The sequence below is a fragment of the Stenella coeruleoalba genome (assembly GCF_951394435.1).
Source record: "Stenella coeruleoalba genome assembly, chromosome: 1".
Classification (NCBI taxonomy): Eukaryota; Metazoa; Chordata; class Mammalia; order Artiodactyla; family Delphinidae; genus Stenella; species Stenella coeruleoalba.
In genome coordinates this window covers 125,509,059-125,526,078 of record NC_137169.1, presented here as the reverse complement: position 1 = coordinate 125,526,078, position 17,020 = coordinate 125,509,059, and the positions used below count along the sequence as shown (strand labels likewise).

At 41.1% G+C, this 17,020-nt stretch overlaps 1 protein-coding gene and 1 pseudogene across 3 annotated transcripts in view; one reads left to right on the top strand and one right to left on the bottom strand.

Moving 5' to 3' along the window:
• Nucleotides 1-17,020, top strand: part of CAMSAP2 (calmodulin regulated spectrin associated protein family member 2) — a gene marked incomplete at its 5' end in the record, with an annotated part of 98,151 nt that overhangs the window by 24,912 nt on the left and 56,219 nt on the right. The window lies entirely within an intron of this gene.
• On the bottom strand, nucleotides 11,715-16,980 carry LOC307183626 (glycerol-3-phosphate acyltransferase 3-like; annotated as a pseudogene). Its single transcript has one exon. The product of its transcript is annotated as a glycerol-3-phosphate acyltransferase 3-like (transcript).

Sequence of the window (17,020 nt, the reverse complement as noted above, 5' to 3'; positions counted from 1 at the left end):
TGGCTATTGTAAACAGTGCTGCAGTGAACACTGGGGTGCATGTATCCTTTTGAACCAAGTTTTTCTCCAGATATATGCCCAGTAGTGGGATTGCTGGGTCATATGGTACTTCTATTTTTAGTTTTCTAAGGAACCTCCATACTGTTCTCCATAGTGGCTGTATCAATTTACATTCCCATCAACAGTGTAGGAGGGTTCCCTTTTCTCCACATCCTCTCCAGCATTTATTGTTTGTAGATTTTTTTGATGATGGCCATTCTGACCTGTGTGAAGTGATACCTCACTGTAGTTTAAATATGCGTTTCTCTAATAATGAGTGATGTTAAGCATCTTTTCATGTGCCTCTTGGCCATCTGTATGTCTTCTCTGGAGAAATGTCTCTTTAGGTCATCTGCCCATCTTTTGATTGGATATTCGTTTTTTTTGGTATTGAGCTGCGTGAGTTGTTTGAAAATTTCGGAGACTAATCCCTTGTCGGTTGCATTCTTTGCAAATATTTTCTCCCATTCTGTGGGTTGTCTTTTTGCTTTGTTTATGGTTTTCTTTGCTGTGCTAAAGCTTTTGAGTTTAATTGGGTCCCATTTGTTTATTTTTACTTCCATTACTCTGGGAGATGGATCGAAAAATATATTGCTGCGATTTATGTCAGAGAGTGTTTGGCCTATGTTTCCCTCTAAGAGTTTTATGGTATCAGGTCTTACGTTTAGGTATTTAATCCATTTTGAGTTTATTTTTGTGTGTGGTGTTAAAGAGTGTTCTGATTTCATTTTTTGACATGTAGCTGTTCAGTTTTCCCAGTACTGTTTATTGAAGAGACTCTCTTTCCTCCATTTAATAGTCTTGCCTCAAACCTCTACAATTTGTTGTAGATTAATTGACCATAAGTGTATGGGTTTATCTCTGGGCTTTCTGTCCTGTTCCATTGAGCTGTATGTTGGTTTTTGTGCCAGTACCACACTGTTTTGATGACTGTAGCTTTGTAATATAGTCTGAAGTCAAGTCCGCAGTTGGGAAATGAAGAAGAGAACCTAGGATAAGGACTGGCCAAAAGATTTTAGCCCTTAGATCAACTCCAAGTAATTAATTGTTGGCTAACTGCTAGAAGCTGGGAAAACCAGCTCTCTGGTTTCGCTTCATTCTGGGAGCCCCAGGCTCTAGATTTTAGCTCCCCATCCTCTGTTGCTTCTGGTGGTTTTGAATGCTGATACTTTTACCTAATAGGTTAAAAAAAACAAAATAAGTAAAGGGACAGCCTTTTAGTTTAAAAATCTTGAGCTGATGGTCTTACGTCTTATTTTTGGTCAGAAAGATAAGGGTTACTCTGAGTCTCGTCTTCAGCTTCTCTTTTCTTCTTAGCACCTGTTGAAAAACATAAGGATGTATGTAAGTGAAAGTGGGTCTTTGTTGTACTAAGGAATGGAGTAAGATTGACATGCATTTTGTTAGAAATGTCTGGTTTTTTAGTTTGTTATGTTACATTTATGTTTTTACCAAGAAGACGGATGGGAATTCACTTCTTTAATGTACTTACTGAGCTCCCACTGTGTACTCTAGGTTAGGCGTTGGTGATGAAGTCTATGGTCTCTGCCCTAAAGATGCTCCTGGAGACCTGAGGTGAGGAGTCACATGGATTGAAGGATCTGTAGTGTGAAAACGGGATAGGACCGAAGGCGGAAGGTTGTGGGGATGAAGTCAGGCGTGAGGAAAGTTGAATATACTTTACAGATGTTAATTATCCATGCAATATGTGATACAGGTGTTAGTATCACTGTTCTATAGATGAGGAAACTGATACTCCAAAAGGTGAGTTGACTTGCCCAAGGCCAGACAGGTGAGAAATGCTGATGCTCGGGCTTAGCTTGTATCTGCTGACTCCCAAGCCCACGCTCATCCCGTTTAGACGTATGGCCTTCCAAAAACCCTAACACACACACACAAAAAACCCTACTATTTCTGTAGTGCTTAACAGTTTATAAAGCATTTACACTTTTTTTTTTGGTAACAACTAGGAAAAGTAAATAGGGCAGTTATTACCATCTCTTTTTATAACAAGTAAGGAAACTTTATGGATGGATGTTGTGAGTAACTACTTGTTCAGTTCCGACTGGAACAGGTGTGCAAAGAGGCAGTGAACAGATGGTGATTGTGTAGCCAGTTGGTGACAGAACAGTGACAGGCTCGGGCCTCCCTGACTCCTGACCCAGTGCTTGTTCTGCACATACGCTGTGCTGCCACCCTTGTTCCTGTCCTTGTGGATTTTATTCTGCATGGATTCTGGGGAGCCCGGCAGAGAATGTCAGCGTGAAGCAGGATGTGACACAGTGAGAGGGTGTGCAGCAGACACACAGAATGGTGAGAGGAGAGGGTTAGGAACCCCAAGAGCAGGGGAGGGCGGCGGGAAGGGGAGTTGTCCTGGTCGCCCAAGCGAGGGGCTGTCTTAGTCTCCTCAGGTTGCGATAACAGAATCCCACAGACTCTGTGGTTTATGAACAAGCGAAGTTTATCCCCCCCAGTTCTGGAGGCTGGGAAGGCCAAGGTCAAGGAGTCAGCATGGTCGGGTTTTGGTGAAGGCCTCTTCTGGGTTGTAGGCTGCCAGTTTCCCGCTGTGACCTCACGTGGGGGAACAGGCAGGGAGCTTTCCGGAGCCTCTCTTACAAGGGCACGAATCCTCTTCACAAGGACCCCACCTCAGGACCTGACCACCTCCCAGAGGCCCCGCCTCCTCGTACCATCACCTGGGGCTTCAGGGTTCAGCATAGGAGTTTTGGGGGAACACAGACATTCAGATCACAGCAGGTACTCTTCTTACATAGGGACGTCTCATTTAGTGACAGCTGACGTATGAAGATACAGACTTTTAAAAATACAGTGATTCACTTTGCAAAATAATTTTTAAATTTTAAAAATGCTTTACACCAGGATTTATTTTCACAACATTGCTTTGGAAAAATACGCCTTTTAATAACCCAAGTTTCTAAGAATATGTGAAATGAAAAATATCGTCCATATTATAATGTTCAATGTAATGTTCATTATTTTAAAAGACTTGCTCTTACATATAGTGCACAGTCTCCTTTATCTGTTGAAAACATATTTTATATTTCTCATTTTTCCCCAGCTTTATTGATAAAATTTGCATATATTTAAGGTATATAATTTAATGTTTTAATATACACATACACTATGTATACTGATCATATCGAACCAAATATTATGCCTAGTTCATAGTGCTTAAAAATGAAATGTTAATTTCTGGCCATAAAAATCAGATGTTTTAGACAAATTGGGATGGTGGAGAGTTTGTTTCCCCAGAGACCATGTCTGCACTCCCTCCCTGCTGTCGCTGGTTTATCCAGGAGTTAGGCTGCCTGATGTAGGAGGGCTGATTGCATTGTGCGGGGAGAAACTCACAGCACTGTGGTGGAAGACGAGGCCGAGCTTGCAGGTGTCCTGCCGAGGCCCCGGAGCCCTTCGGTTTCTGTCCTTCCTGAGCCCACGGGTCCAGCGCTCCCAGAGTCTGTGCACTGCTTCAATGTCCCCATCAGTAAGTCCCAGTTGTTGTTTAAATGAGCGTAATTAGTTCCACAGACTCTGTTGCCTGCCATTAAAAGAAACATAGCTAAACATTAAATAAAGAAGCCACTCATTTCCCTTTATTTCCAGGTGAGGACAGACTTAACTGTAAAAGTTTTAGAGCGAAGAGACCATCACAACCATCTGGCCTGGACTTTTGAAATTCTCTTGACTAAGACTCACAGTTAGAAATACATTCTGCCTCAGGACCCACGCCTGGTCTAGCTAGATAAATGCATGTGACAGTTATCCTTGTAACTTGATTCTTTTCCTGTTCCATTTGGAAAAAATGTGGACTGCAATTGACTGAACCTACTTCACGCGTGACCATGAGTGGGGCGTAAACCCACGTTTAAAGTTGCTTGTTTAGTTAAGTTTTTTTTTTTTTTTAATAGAGAAAAAATGGCGAAATGACAGTCTTGGTACTGAAAACTAAATAACCATACTCATGTTTTTCTTAAAAATGTATTCTAATATACAAGTTACCAACGTGTATCTGTTTTAATGAAAAGAACTGTGGGAATAGAGTTTGTATGTGGACTTGCCTCCTTAAGATTTATGTTACCTAGGGACTTCCCTGGCAGTCCAGGGGTTAGGACTCAGCGTTTTCACTACCGTGGGCCCGGATTCAATCCCTGGTCTGGGAACTAAGATCCCACAAGCCACACAGTGAGGCAAAAAATATCTATATCTATATCTATCTATCTTATCTAATTTCTATGGTATACTGCTGCCAGATTAATTTTCCTGAAATAACACTTTGATATCTGTCTTATTTTCCAATTAAAATTTTTTAATCATTTTATTTGACTTGAAATGCAGTATACATTACAGATTCAGATGCGTATTCTTTTGAAAAAATTTGACTTTCGGAGCTAGTGTCTAAAGTGTGGTGTAACAAATTACTTCAAACTTTGTCTGTAAAATGGATAATTCACTTGTAAATAATGAAAGTTTTATTCTTTCTGTTTGTAATCTCATCTCCATAACATATTCAAAGTAGCAAAAGCTAAGATACTTAGGAAGTTGTCTGATATTACAGACCTGCCAGGAGTACTTTTTGATGATTATTGAAGGTGAAGTAAATGTGTATTAACTAGGACTTTTCGTCTTTTAAGAAGGGAAGAAAGATACCTATCTATTCATTGTAGGTTACTAAACTTACGTAGGTAGTACTGTAGAGGATGATTTTTCTTTATTTATATGATATATACAGCATTAGTATATATAATTGGAGCACCAAGATTGAGCTGTTTTAGCAGGTTTGGTGTAGAAATGCGGATTTTTCTAACCTGCACGCTTACAGTCCAGTGCTGTCTAGCGGTGCACGGTCCCAGCAGTGGTTCGCAGCCACCGACACCCCAGTCTGTGTCGAACAGATTGATCCCCCATCCCCATCCCCATGATACCGACCCATTTTTGTAGCTTGGTAGAGTGTAGCAGTTTAGCAGATTGTTTTTAATTAATGTCAGTGATGAGCTTTAAAGGAGGAAAATAGATGATTATTTAAAAACTTTACCCAAAAAAAAAAAACTTTACAGACTGTTCCATTTGAATGCTTGCCTGTGTTTAGACACCTGGATAAATGAGCTTCTGTAAAGGGGGAAAAAAAATCTTTGTAATACTCGGTTTCTTCTGAGCTCACACTGTTCTGTGGTTGAAAAGAGGGTTTTAATGAGCTGTGTTACAAAGTGAGCTGTGTTACAAAGCCGTCCCTGGGGCCTGTCTTTTCAGGAAGTTCTTATATACTTTCAGGGATCTAAGAATGCTAATTATTGTTCTCCTGAAGCTAAAATATTTAGTTTGTGGTAAACAGTCCAGCTAGTAAACAGATTAAAAAGGTAACTTTAGAGAGTGATGAGGAAGGACTGTGGAGCATATAAAAGCGGGATGATGTGACAGAGCGATCGGGGGAATCGTGTGCAGGTCCATCATGGATAGAATGGTTGGGGCAGCCTTGTGCGCGAGAATGAGCAGAGGTGTCCATGAGGGTTCAGTTAGGCTGAGACAAGGGGGAGAGCATCGCTGACAGAGGGAGCCTCAAAATAAATCAGCTTCACGTCTGGATGATAAAGTTCCTACTAAGAGTTTCCTGGACGAAACATGTTCAGGAACTTGAATTTTTAGGGCCACATTTATTTGACTTGTAATTTGTACAGTATGAACTACTTGATTCATTCAGTAATCCTGGTTGAGAATTACTGTAGGTCTAGGCGATAGGAGACAGAGATGAGAAGACAGACCAAGCCTTGCTTGCACAGAGCTAATATTTGAGTAGCAAAGACGAGCGATGAAAAGCTAAACAAATTGTAATAATTGCAGATGGTAGTAAACGCTCTGAAGAAAATAAATCAAAAAGAAAGAGGTGGAGGGAGTGAAGAATGCTGTTTTCATAGGAGGTGGTCAGGGAAGGCTTGTCTAGAGAGTTGACATTTGAACTGAGACCTAAATACCAGAAAGAAGCAGCATGCGTGACATCTGGGAAAAGAACAATCCAGGGAAAAGGGACAGCAAGCTAAAGGCCTAGATGTGTGTTTCAGGAACTGAAAGGCCACTGAGGTTGGTCATGAGCAAGATGATGAGTGATGTTCAGCATCTTTTCATGATGCCTGTTGGCCGACAGTATGTCTTCTTTGGAAAAATGTCTATTCAGGTCCTCTGCCCATTTAAAAAAAATTTTTTTTTTTTTGGTTGCTTTCTTTTGGTCTTTTTTTTTTTTTTGGCTTTTTTTGTTTTTGATTTGAGTTGTATGAGTTCTTTGTATATTTTGGGTATTAGCCCCTTATCATTTGCAAATACCTTCTCCCATTCAGTAGGGGTTTTGTTTTGTTGACGGTGTCCTTCACTGTGCAAAAGCTTTTAAGTTTGATGAGGTCCCATTGATTTATTTTTGCTTTTCTTTCCCTTGCCTGAGAAGGCAGATCCAGAAAAAGATCGCTAAGACCAGTGTCAAAGAGTTTTCTGCCTGTATTTTCTTCTAGGAGTTCAGGTCTTATGTTTAGGTCTTTAAATGATTTTGAGGTTTATTTTTGTGTATGATGTGAGAACATGTTCTAATTTCATTCTTTTACATGTAGCTGTCCAGTTTTCCCAGCACCACTCATTGAAGAAACGTCTTTCCTCCTCTGTATTTCTTGCCTCCTTTGTTGTAGATTAATTGACCATAGGTGTGTGGGTTTATTTCTGGGCTCGTTATTCTGTTCCATTGATCTATATGTCTGTTTTTGTGCCAGTACCGTACTGTTTTGATGACAGTATAGTATGGTCTGAAGTCAAGGATCGTGACACCTCCAGTTTTGTTCTTTTTTCTCACAATTGCTTTGGCTGGAGTCCATTTCTTATCAATATTTCCCTTTCCTGGGTATGGACTAAAGGGAAGGATGTGAGGGCTTAGAAGAGAGAGTGTATTTCCTTTTCCTTAAGCCAATTTTATGATTAAAAGGGTTTAGATTTTTGTTGTTGTTGTTTGTCTGGATGATAAAGCTACTTCAGAAAAACACTTAAAACTAATTGGAAAAGCAATGGTGGAAAATCTTGGATAATAATCTGGAAGGAAATAGAATATTGTATTTATCTCCATTTCTTTCTTACAGTGTTTTTTTTAATTGAGATACAATTGACATAGAACGTTGTATTAGTTTTAGGTGTACAGCATACATGTTTATATTGCTGGATTGCAGTAGGTTCCGTTTTATCCCTACTCTGAAGCCTTTTGGGTTTCTGTTTGGGAGATGAGGATGGAGAGATAGTACTGATCCTACACACAACAAACGGCTTTATCTGCTAAGGCTTTTTTCTTTTTCTTTCTTTCTTTTTTTTTTAACTCTATAAGAAGTTGTTTTTTTAGAAAGAGTGAATCACAGAGTTCAGCTTATTTTTGTATGCTGGAGCCAAAATGAAATTCCTCAGATAAAGTTCTAAATGGGGAAAAATCGTTTACTACTTCTCAGTTCTCCATCCAGCCGACAGGGAGTGCGCTTTTTGTGCCGAATCAGCTCCACAAAATCAGGGCTGTGTTGATCATGTTGTGTTCCCAGCTCCTGGCCCAGAGAAGATGCTGCCTCAGTGAAGGAAGAAGAGATGTTAGTGAATATTTAAATTAAGAATTAAATCTATTTTGAAAGAGAAGTCATTCAGAATTACAACCGAGAGTGGTAGAGATGTGGTTTTTGTTTTTGTTTGCCTACAGATTTGAAAAGCGTGAGCTCTGATTATTCATGACACGACACGCATGTTTACTGAGCTTCCACATGAGGTCTTCTGGGGGAGGGAGACCCTGAGAATCTAATTAAGTGATGAGATTGTTGGCTTTCTACTTTACCATTTTAATATAGTAAGCGCCTGTCTGCTTTCAGATAATCAGCTGATGAGCATGTGTTGACTTCCCTCTCCACCTCTGCTTTCTGTATCCAGCTGTGCCGTTTAAAACTTCACAATTCAGACCGCCTGGGGGGGTGGGATAGGGAGGGGTGGGAGGGAGGGAGACGCAAGAGGGAAGAGATATGGGAACATAGGTATATGTATAACTGATTCACTTTGTTATAAAGCAGAAACTAACACACCATTGTAAAGCAATTATACTCCAATAAAGATGTAAAAAAACAAAACAAAACAAAACAACTTCACAATTCATATTCATATATCAAATCACCAGGATGTACATTTTAAATGTCTTAACAATTTTATGTCAGTAAAGCTGAAATTTTAAAAAAAATTCACATTAATTAATTCTGTTTATAACACAGAATTAATTAATGCATTTTTACCAGTTTGTTTTCATGAAGTGAAGTATGCCTGAGATATAATTAGGTCTATTAATACCAAGGATATAGTTTAGAAACTAAATCCAGTTACAGCAGATTTTAGGTTGTTGCTCAGATTCTTTCATTATAGAGTTACGTGGTATTTCTCTAGAAATAGTTTAATTATAAAGTAACTTCAGAGTTTTCTTGCATTTGGCCAGAGCCAGTTTTTGGTAAGAGCAGATTAAATCCAAGGAGTCGTTGACCCCTAGCTTCTGCCTAGTTGCTTAGCCCAAGGTGATAAACGAAGCCAATGAGAGTCTCTGCTTTAGAAATCTGAACAAACCGTGGAAGGAATTTGCTTGTTAGCAGATGGAGAAACTAAGCAGAGAGTCCTGAGGAGGGAGAGTTAGGGCTGGGAAGGCATGGCAGACGGTGGAGTTAGGGGCAGGGAGAGCGCCTGGAAAGGGTCATAACCATCTTTCCATATTGATGAATATAGACCCATGCCATCATTTTTCAAGACTGTACAATACTCTGTGGTGTGAAAAGACCATAATTTATTTTTTTTATTTTTTTAAAATTTTATTTATTTATTTATGGCTGTGTTGGGTCCTCGTCTCTGTGCACGGGCTTTCTCCAGCTGCGGCGAGCGGGAGCCACTCTTCATCGCGGTGCGCGGGCCTCTCACTGTCGTGGCCTCTCTTGTTGCGGAGCACAGGCTCCGGACGCGCAGGCTCAGTAGCTGTGGCTCACGGGCCCAGTCACTCCGCGGCATGTGGGATCCTCCCAGACCAGGGCTCGAACCCGTGTCCCCCGCATCGGCAGGCAGATTCTCAACCACGGCGCCACCAGGGAAGCCCAAAGACCATAATTTATTTGCCCAGTTCCTTGATGGATGTTTAGAACCTCCCCGCACTGAAAGGTTTGTAAGTATAACGGTGACGTGATCAGAGTTCCATGTTTAAAACATAGAAATAAGAGACTGTGTCACTAAGACTGAGCAGGCTGAGTGCATATCGTAGTGACCTTTCCTGAGGCAGGGAAACGGGGAGAGGAGGAATTGCAGTGCGGGGAATGGCCACGCTACAGTGAAGAGATGCCTGTTGAGGTGTGTGCTGAAAATAGAGATTTGGGAATCACCTGGGTAGTCCTGGAGAGCTGAAGCCACGGGATTGAGGTGACCGGGGAGGGCATGTTTTAGAGGAAAGAGAGAAGGTTAGGGATGGAATTGTTAGAAGCAACCAATATTTAAGTAATGCACAGAAGACACTGTGGAGAACAGACAAAGGTGTGGGATGAAGAATTGAACATTTCTGGATAGTATCAGGAGTCTTCTTGTTCTGATGGCATCTATTTTTCTTAATGATTTTTATCCTCATTTTGCTCGGTAATTATTCTTTTCTTCTTATATCCCAGACTGGGAAAATATTTTAACCTGTCTGTTCAATATGTAGAACATCATGATATATTAAGAGTGATCTCATAGATTTTTCTAAAGTAGTTTTGAAAAAAAACCTTACAAGTTTCCTTTAAAAAAAAAAAGATGAGGCATATAGGTTCAGAAATGCTTTGGGTATTTTGACATTTTATTAATTGCAGTATGGTGCACTGGTACCACTTGTTTATATTCAGCTTTTCCTTCCCATCTTTGGCAGAATTGATGCCACACCGCTAGTTTCCATATAGCTATAAGAACGTTACTGAAGAAAGCCTGAAAATACAAGGAAAACTGATTTTTTTCTATCTTTCTTTTGTTAGACAGCATTGTTATCGATAAATAATAGCATTATTTCTTGAATTTTTTAGTGATCTAAACTAGAATTTAGATTTGAATAATGTCAGTACTTAATGGGTCATTAAAAATTAATGTTTTAAAGGAGTTATGTTTGTTATGGTCTACCAAAATTATAGTCGTGTCATTTTATGTGGACAGTAAGGTATTGTATTACCAGCTCAGAGGGTTAACAAAAAAACTTGATAGTCTTTTGATCTCTTTACACATTTCTTCACCTTAGAATGAACATAGGGGAGATTTGACAGTTTTATCGTAGGTAGGAGCATTTCTTGAGAGTTACGCCACCAGATTAGCTTGGGGGTCTCGTGCTGACAGCATCTGTTCTAAGTGCACTGGCTCCTGTACATATTTAAACTCCTTTCATGTAAGCACTCGTTTTCCTGCCAGTTACCTAGTGAGGTACCTCCCAGATCTACAGCTCTTTACCTCTGGCCAGTATCTATGTGTAGAGGCCGTGATGCCGGCCTCGGTGAAGCTAGGTGTCTTAGTTCCGCCGCTGTGGCCTGTGTGTCTCGGCACTGCTTGCCAACAGGCCTTCATCTGGAAGGAAATGGTGACCTCTACTTGGTGGCTTGGAGGAAAGGTGTTCCTACTTCTTCCTTTGCTGTTCGAGTTTCTGCCATAACTGTGTCCAAATCTTGTGACATTTTGCCCACTGTTGTTCAACTTTAACTTGTCTTTGTAGTTTCTAAAAACCTGGGCGGTAACCTTCCACGTCGCCAGGGAGAGACATCATGACCTTCCTTGTTCTCTTCCCCGTAGACGGTGCTTGGCAGGTGAGTCCTGACTGCATGGCGGGCGTCAGGGAACAGCTATGATTGTGTCGGAACCTCGTGTGGTTCACTGTCTTTTTTTCTCTGGTAAAGCTAGTACTGTCAGGTGCAGTCTTCATACGTACCCAGCTGAAAGAAATCTGCTGACCAACTTCCTTTCGGGTAATTTTTTGAGTGTTAACTGGAGCTTTTACTGATGGTTATTTTTATATGACGAAGCATATTTCGGTGTATTTTATGCAACATGTTTTCGATTTTGAGATTTGAGGCAGTTTTTGGCTCGGCGTATCCATATGCCTGGAAAACTTTCAAATCTGGAAAGCTATAAAACACAAACATACTTTGAAGTACACCATATGTGGCTGGTTCAGCTCTACTAGGAATGTCACATTGGTTAGCAAATGAAAGAACATAGCTGTCATTCTACGTTGTTGGCATGAGGTGGCAGCAGTTATGTTGAGTGGTGGTGGACGAGCCTGAGCTGCCATATATAAACGGTCATAAAAATAAAACTTGCCCAGGTCACTATGGTTAGGACGTTTGAAAAACACAGACGTTCTGTACTTAAATCGCGATGTGTTGGATATAATCATCTACTCTCGTGGGTTTTCCGTAAAGCAGCGCACGCTCTGCTGTCCCCATGGTGGCTGTCTTTTCCTGCTTCCACTGTCTGGTGGCTCATTGCAGCCCCACTCTTAGTGGGCCAGGCACACTCCTAATTTCATTCCTTAAAGTATCGATCCATGTAGCATTTGTGTGGGGGAACATAAAAATAAATGATTACGGGGCCTTCCCTGGTGGCGCAGTGGTTGAGAATCCGCCTGCCGATGCAGGGGACACGGGTTCGTGCCCCGGTCCGGGAGGATCCCACATGCCGCGGAGCGGCTGGGCCCGTGAGCCATGGCCGCTGAGCCTGCCCGTCCGGAGCCTGTGCTCCGCAATGGGAGAGGCCACAACAGTGAGAGGCCTTCGTACCACAAAAAATAATAATAATTAAAAAAAATAAATGATTATGAAGTTTGAAGATTATCTTCAGGTAATAAATTGTTCTGCAGGCTAATCCCATAGTCATACACTGACTAATACCTGAAGTAATAAAACACTACAAATCATTGTGTCACAGAACAACCTCTAGAGTACTTTGATGTACTTTGGTCTCATTTGATGCCTTGTGGGGTGAGAAATTATGTATTATCCACATTTAACAGATGAAGAAGAGGAATCTCAATGAAGTCTGAGTGACTTTCAGGTCAGAGCTTTCTTTTTAAAAATCAGCTTTGTTGAGGCATCATTTAAATAAAGTGTACCTATTTAAAGTAAATAGTTTGAGTTTTGACAAATGTATACACTCATGTAAATACTACTCCAGTTAAAATATAAAATGTTTTTATTGGCTCCCAAAATCCCTTCGTGCCTCTCTGCTGTCAGATCCCTATCTGCATCCCATGCTAGATCTCCATCAGTCTCCTTCCTGTCCCTGTAGGTGAGTTTTGCCTGTTCTAGAATTTCATATAGATGAAAGCATAATGTATGAACTTTTATTTTTTTAATTTATTTTTTTTTAGAAATGTATAATTTACTTATATTCACCGTAAGACGGTGTCACATTTTCTACATGGTTACCGGAAGAGAAATAACACTTGGATGATACTATATTGCTATCAACATTGCTTATGCTGCAGAGTCGGGAAACACTTACTTTCCCCTTTAAAAAAATTTAAAGCTCAGTTTCCAAAAGGTAGTTTTACCACTTATTTTCCTGTTCAAGAAACTGGGAAAATTCTGCAATAAAGGACGAAGGGGTGGAAGGGGAGGAACAGTGCTTCTTTCACTCCTGCCCCCGCTGAAGACACCCAGTGGGATTCGCAGTTGTCAAAGGCTCCTATTTGAAATGTGTTTGGTTACAAGATCAGACAAATCAGTAGACGGGAGAGGCCTTAAGTATAGATCTTTAGCGTACAAACAAGGAAGACTAAAAACATTATCACCTATTGCTGGCTAGCTTATTCGCCAGTTGCCTACATACAGACGTGCGCACACAGCAACGTGGACTCGTTTTCTTTGGTAAACTCACCAAATAGAAGGTCTCTTCTAGCACGCTAGTAAAAAATATTTAATTTCCTTTCACCTTTCAGATCAAGTGGCCACAAATCTGTCCTTTCTCCTAAATACTGTCCTCCATTTTTCTCTTCAACCTGGTAGTAGAACAAGACCATAACAGTAACTCGAGTGATGTGAAATCCATGTTTAAGTGATAGAAGGAAATGGGAGGAGGGGGCGTGAGAAAGCTAATCACGAACACAGCTCGGGGTATTTTCTTGAGAATTACTGTATCAACGAGTTCCAAACACAACTGAGTTCCACAGATGTTTTAGAAGTACTTTTTCCGGTGCAAATATTTCATTCAATTCACAGTGACACAGTCGTTTTACAAAAGGCAGAACATGTTGAAACTCAGTAAACTACTTAACAGCTCATGAGGCTAATGCTGTAACAACAACAAAAGCCAAAAAGGGCACCGTGGATTCTGCCTCTGGCATAAAGAGGTAGAGACAGTCATCCAGTAGAAAAGATTAACAATAAAAAAAACGGTAAAACAAAACAGTGCACCCCCCCCCCCCAAAAAAAAAGCTCCACCACATTCCATTTCCGAGGGCTAGTTCTGGAAAGCCTGGGTGGCGTTCCGTCTGCTTCCGTGTTGAGATGCCCGTTGCCCACAGTCATCTTGCTGTGCTTCTTCTGTGGCTCTTCCTTAGAGACGTCCTTCACCTAGGCTCTCTTCAGCCCTCCAACCCAAGGAAGCTCAGTCAGCCCTCCTTGTACAGCAATAGCAGACTTAACCCTATTAGCAAACTGGGCTGCATCTTCTCCTTTCTCTCTGGTCATGGGGGGCGCGTACCGCACAGCACAGACAATGGCCCAGCTAGTCATCACTCAAAGCAGGTAGCTCACCGTGTTGTATTTACTGCTGTTCCAAAATGCATCACCAAACTAAGGATCATACTTAATTGCAACTGGATGTATGGTTCCTCCAGTTTTAAAGCTTCCCTTTTTAAATATCATGACTGAAGTATTGTTGATGCAAGTTCCTTCAGGAAAGATGAGTATGGGTAATTTTTTCTTATCAGCAATATGTTCTTTTAGTCTGTTGGTAACCAGGTGTCAGGCCTTCATTTCTGAGCGTTCGGACCAGACATGTGGACAGGCCTTGACCATAGCTCTGAATAATTCCCATCCACCATGCATGCACCTGGCCAACCGTAGCATAGCATCCATCCATTGTCAAGATAAAACATCTACGGGGAGGTATGGTTGCAACACAAATGCCTCCCTTCTGGGGTCTGTACTGCGTGTTATGATAGCGAGTAGTACAGGGAGGGCATGAACATAGATCCGGCAGTGGACCAGTTCACTCAGCCGGTTTTTGAGGCTGCTTCCTGACAGCTGTCCAACCAGGGTACTTGCTGTAAACCAACAAACTGATCCTAGTGAAAGCCAAGGTAATTCTCAGAGGCAGTAGGACACAGTAGCGCACTGTGACGGCCAGCGCCACACCATGGTGAGCCACGGACGGATGTCTGGAAATTTACGTTGGTCCTTGTGAGGAGATTCCATGACACTAGCTCCTCTGAGGAGAACCGCTGGGTCACTTCATCTTCCATAGTGGCCTCCAATACCTTCCTGGAGAAATAAAACACGTCAGACAGCTCCAGGTCCCTTCCTCGCAGACCGGACAGCCCATTTTCCACGGGTGACTCATCTCTGGAAGCTGAGTTTTTAAGAACTGACTCCTTTGAGGCTCCTTTTTCAATCTGTAACGTGGTCCACTCTCAAGTTTTCACCAGGGTCTTCACGTTGAGCTCGGAGATGCCCAGAGACACCCCAGAGGCCGAAGCTCCTAGCATCAGGGTCAGCCCCACACCATCCATGGTTCGGCGCACCCAGAAGGGGTCCCCGGAGGAGGTCCAAGGGTGACGGCTGTCCCTGTGCCCGGCTCCCAGGAGTCAGTGCCGCCACCTCCCAGCACGTACCGCTGCAGGGAAAAACGAACTTCTGAAATTGGATGCTTTCGCTCATACTTTGTTGATTCGGTCACGTTGTTATGTGTCGTCCGTTCCTTTTTGTTGCCTAGTATCATTCCATTTGATGAAAACCACAGTATTCATTCACCTGTTGGTGTACATTGATGCTTACAGGGTTTGACCTATTACAGATAAAGTGGCTGTGAACACTTGTGTCCATTTTTGTGAGGACATATATTTTCATTTCCCTTGGGTAAATACCTAGGAGTTGAATTGGTGGGCCATATGTAAGCACGTGCTTAACTTTTAAGTAGCTGTCCAGCAGTTTCCCCAAGTGGCTGTATTTTTTTTTTTTTTTTGCGGTACGCGGGCCTCTCACTGCTGTGGCCTCTCCTGTCGCGGAGCACAGGCTCCGGACGCGCAGGCTCAGCGGCCATGGCTCACGGGTCCAGCCGCTCCGCGGCACGTGGGATCTTCCCAGACCGGGGCGCGAACATGTGTCCCCTGCATCGGCAGGCGGACTCTCAACCGCTGCGCCACCAGGGAAGCCCAAGTGGCTGTATTTTTAATTTTGCCACCAGCAGTGTATGAGGATTCCAGTTGCTCCACATCCTTGTCAACACTTTTGGTGTTGTTTTTTTAATTTTAGCCATTCTAGTGTGAATCAGTATCTCCGTATGGTTTTAATTTCCGTTTTCTTGATGACTAATGTAGTTTAGTGTTTTTTATATGCTTATTGGTCATTCATACGTTGTCTTTTGTGTGTTAAATCTTTTTCTCATTTTCTTATTGGGCTTTTTATTTTCTTACTCTAAGAATTCTTTTATATTCTGACTACAAGTCCTTTGTCCATTATATGTATTACCAATATTTTCTTCTAGTCTGTGGTTTACCTTTTCATTTTCTTAATAATGTCTTTCCAGAAATTTTCATGAAGACCAATTTATAATTTTTCTCTTTTATGGTTAGTGCTTTTATGTCCTAAGAAGTCTTTGCCTATGTCATGGTTGTAAAAGAGTTTTTTCTCTGTTTTTTCTTCGAGAATTTTATAGTTTTAGCTTTTACGTTTAGTTCTGTGACTCATTTTGGATTGTTATTATTTTGTATAATGGGAGGGAAGCGTCACGGTTTATTTATTTATTTAACCAGAATATTTAGTTGTTCCATAACCATTTGTTGAAGACCGTCCTTTCCCCACTGACTGACTTTGACACATGTGTCTGTTAGGCCAGCACCACTCAGTCTTGATCACAGTAGTTTTACAATAAGTCTTAAATCTGGTAGTGTCAGTCATTGAACTTTGTCGTTCTTTGTCAAAATTGTTTTAGTTATCCTAGGTTCTTTGTATTTCCACATACATTTGAGAGTCACTTGTCAATTTCTACAAAAAAGCTTAGATTTAGCTTAGATATCGATTGGAATTGTGTTGAATCTATACATCATTTTAGGAAGAATTGATATTTTAGCACTATTGACTCCTCCTGTGTGAACATGCTATCTTTTCCCAATTTACTTAGGTCTTTTTAATTTATTTCAGCAGTGTTTGTAGTTTTTAGTGTATGAGTTCTACACATATTTTGTGAAATTTTACTCTATTTCATATTTTTTATTTTGATTATAAATGGAATTTTAAAAAATTAATTTCCAATTGTTCATTGCTAATACGGAGGCATACAGTTGAATTTTGAACATTGGTTTTTGTATGTTGCAACCTTGCATTTGTTCCTGGTAGGCTTTTTGTGCAGTAGTCAGAATTCCCTACATGCACGATCCTGTTGTTCATGAATAAACAGATTTACTTCTTCCTTTCCAGTATGTTTGCCTTCTTTTTCCTTCTCTCATTGAACTGCCTGAGATTTCCAGACAATATTAAATAAAAGTGGTGAGACCAGACATCCTTGCCTTATTCTTGGTCTTAAGGAGAGCGTATTTGGTTCTCATTGTTAAGCATGATGTTATCTGTAGGAATTTTGAATATCTGTAGGATGTTCTTTATCAAGTTTAGGAGGTTCTCTTCTATTCCTGGCTTGCTAAGAATTCTGTGTATGTGTGTGTTTTAAATCATGAATAGGTGCTGTATTTTGTCAAATGCTTTTTTTGCCTCTGTTGATA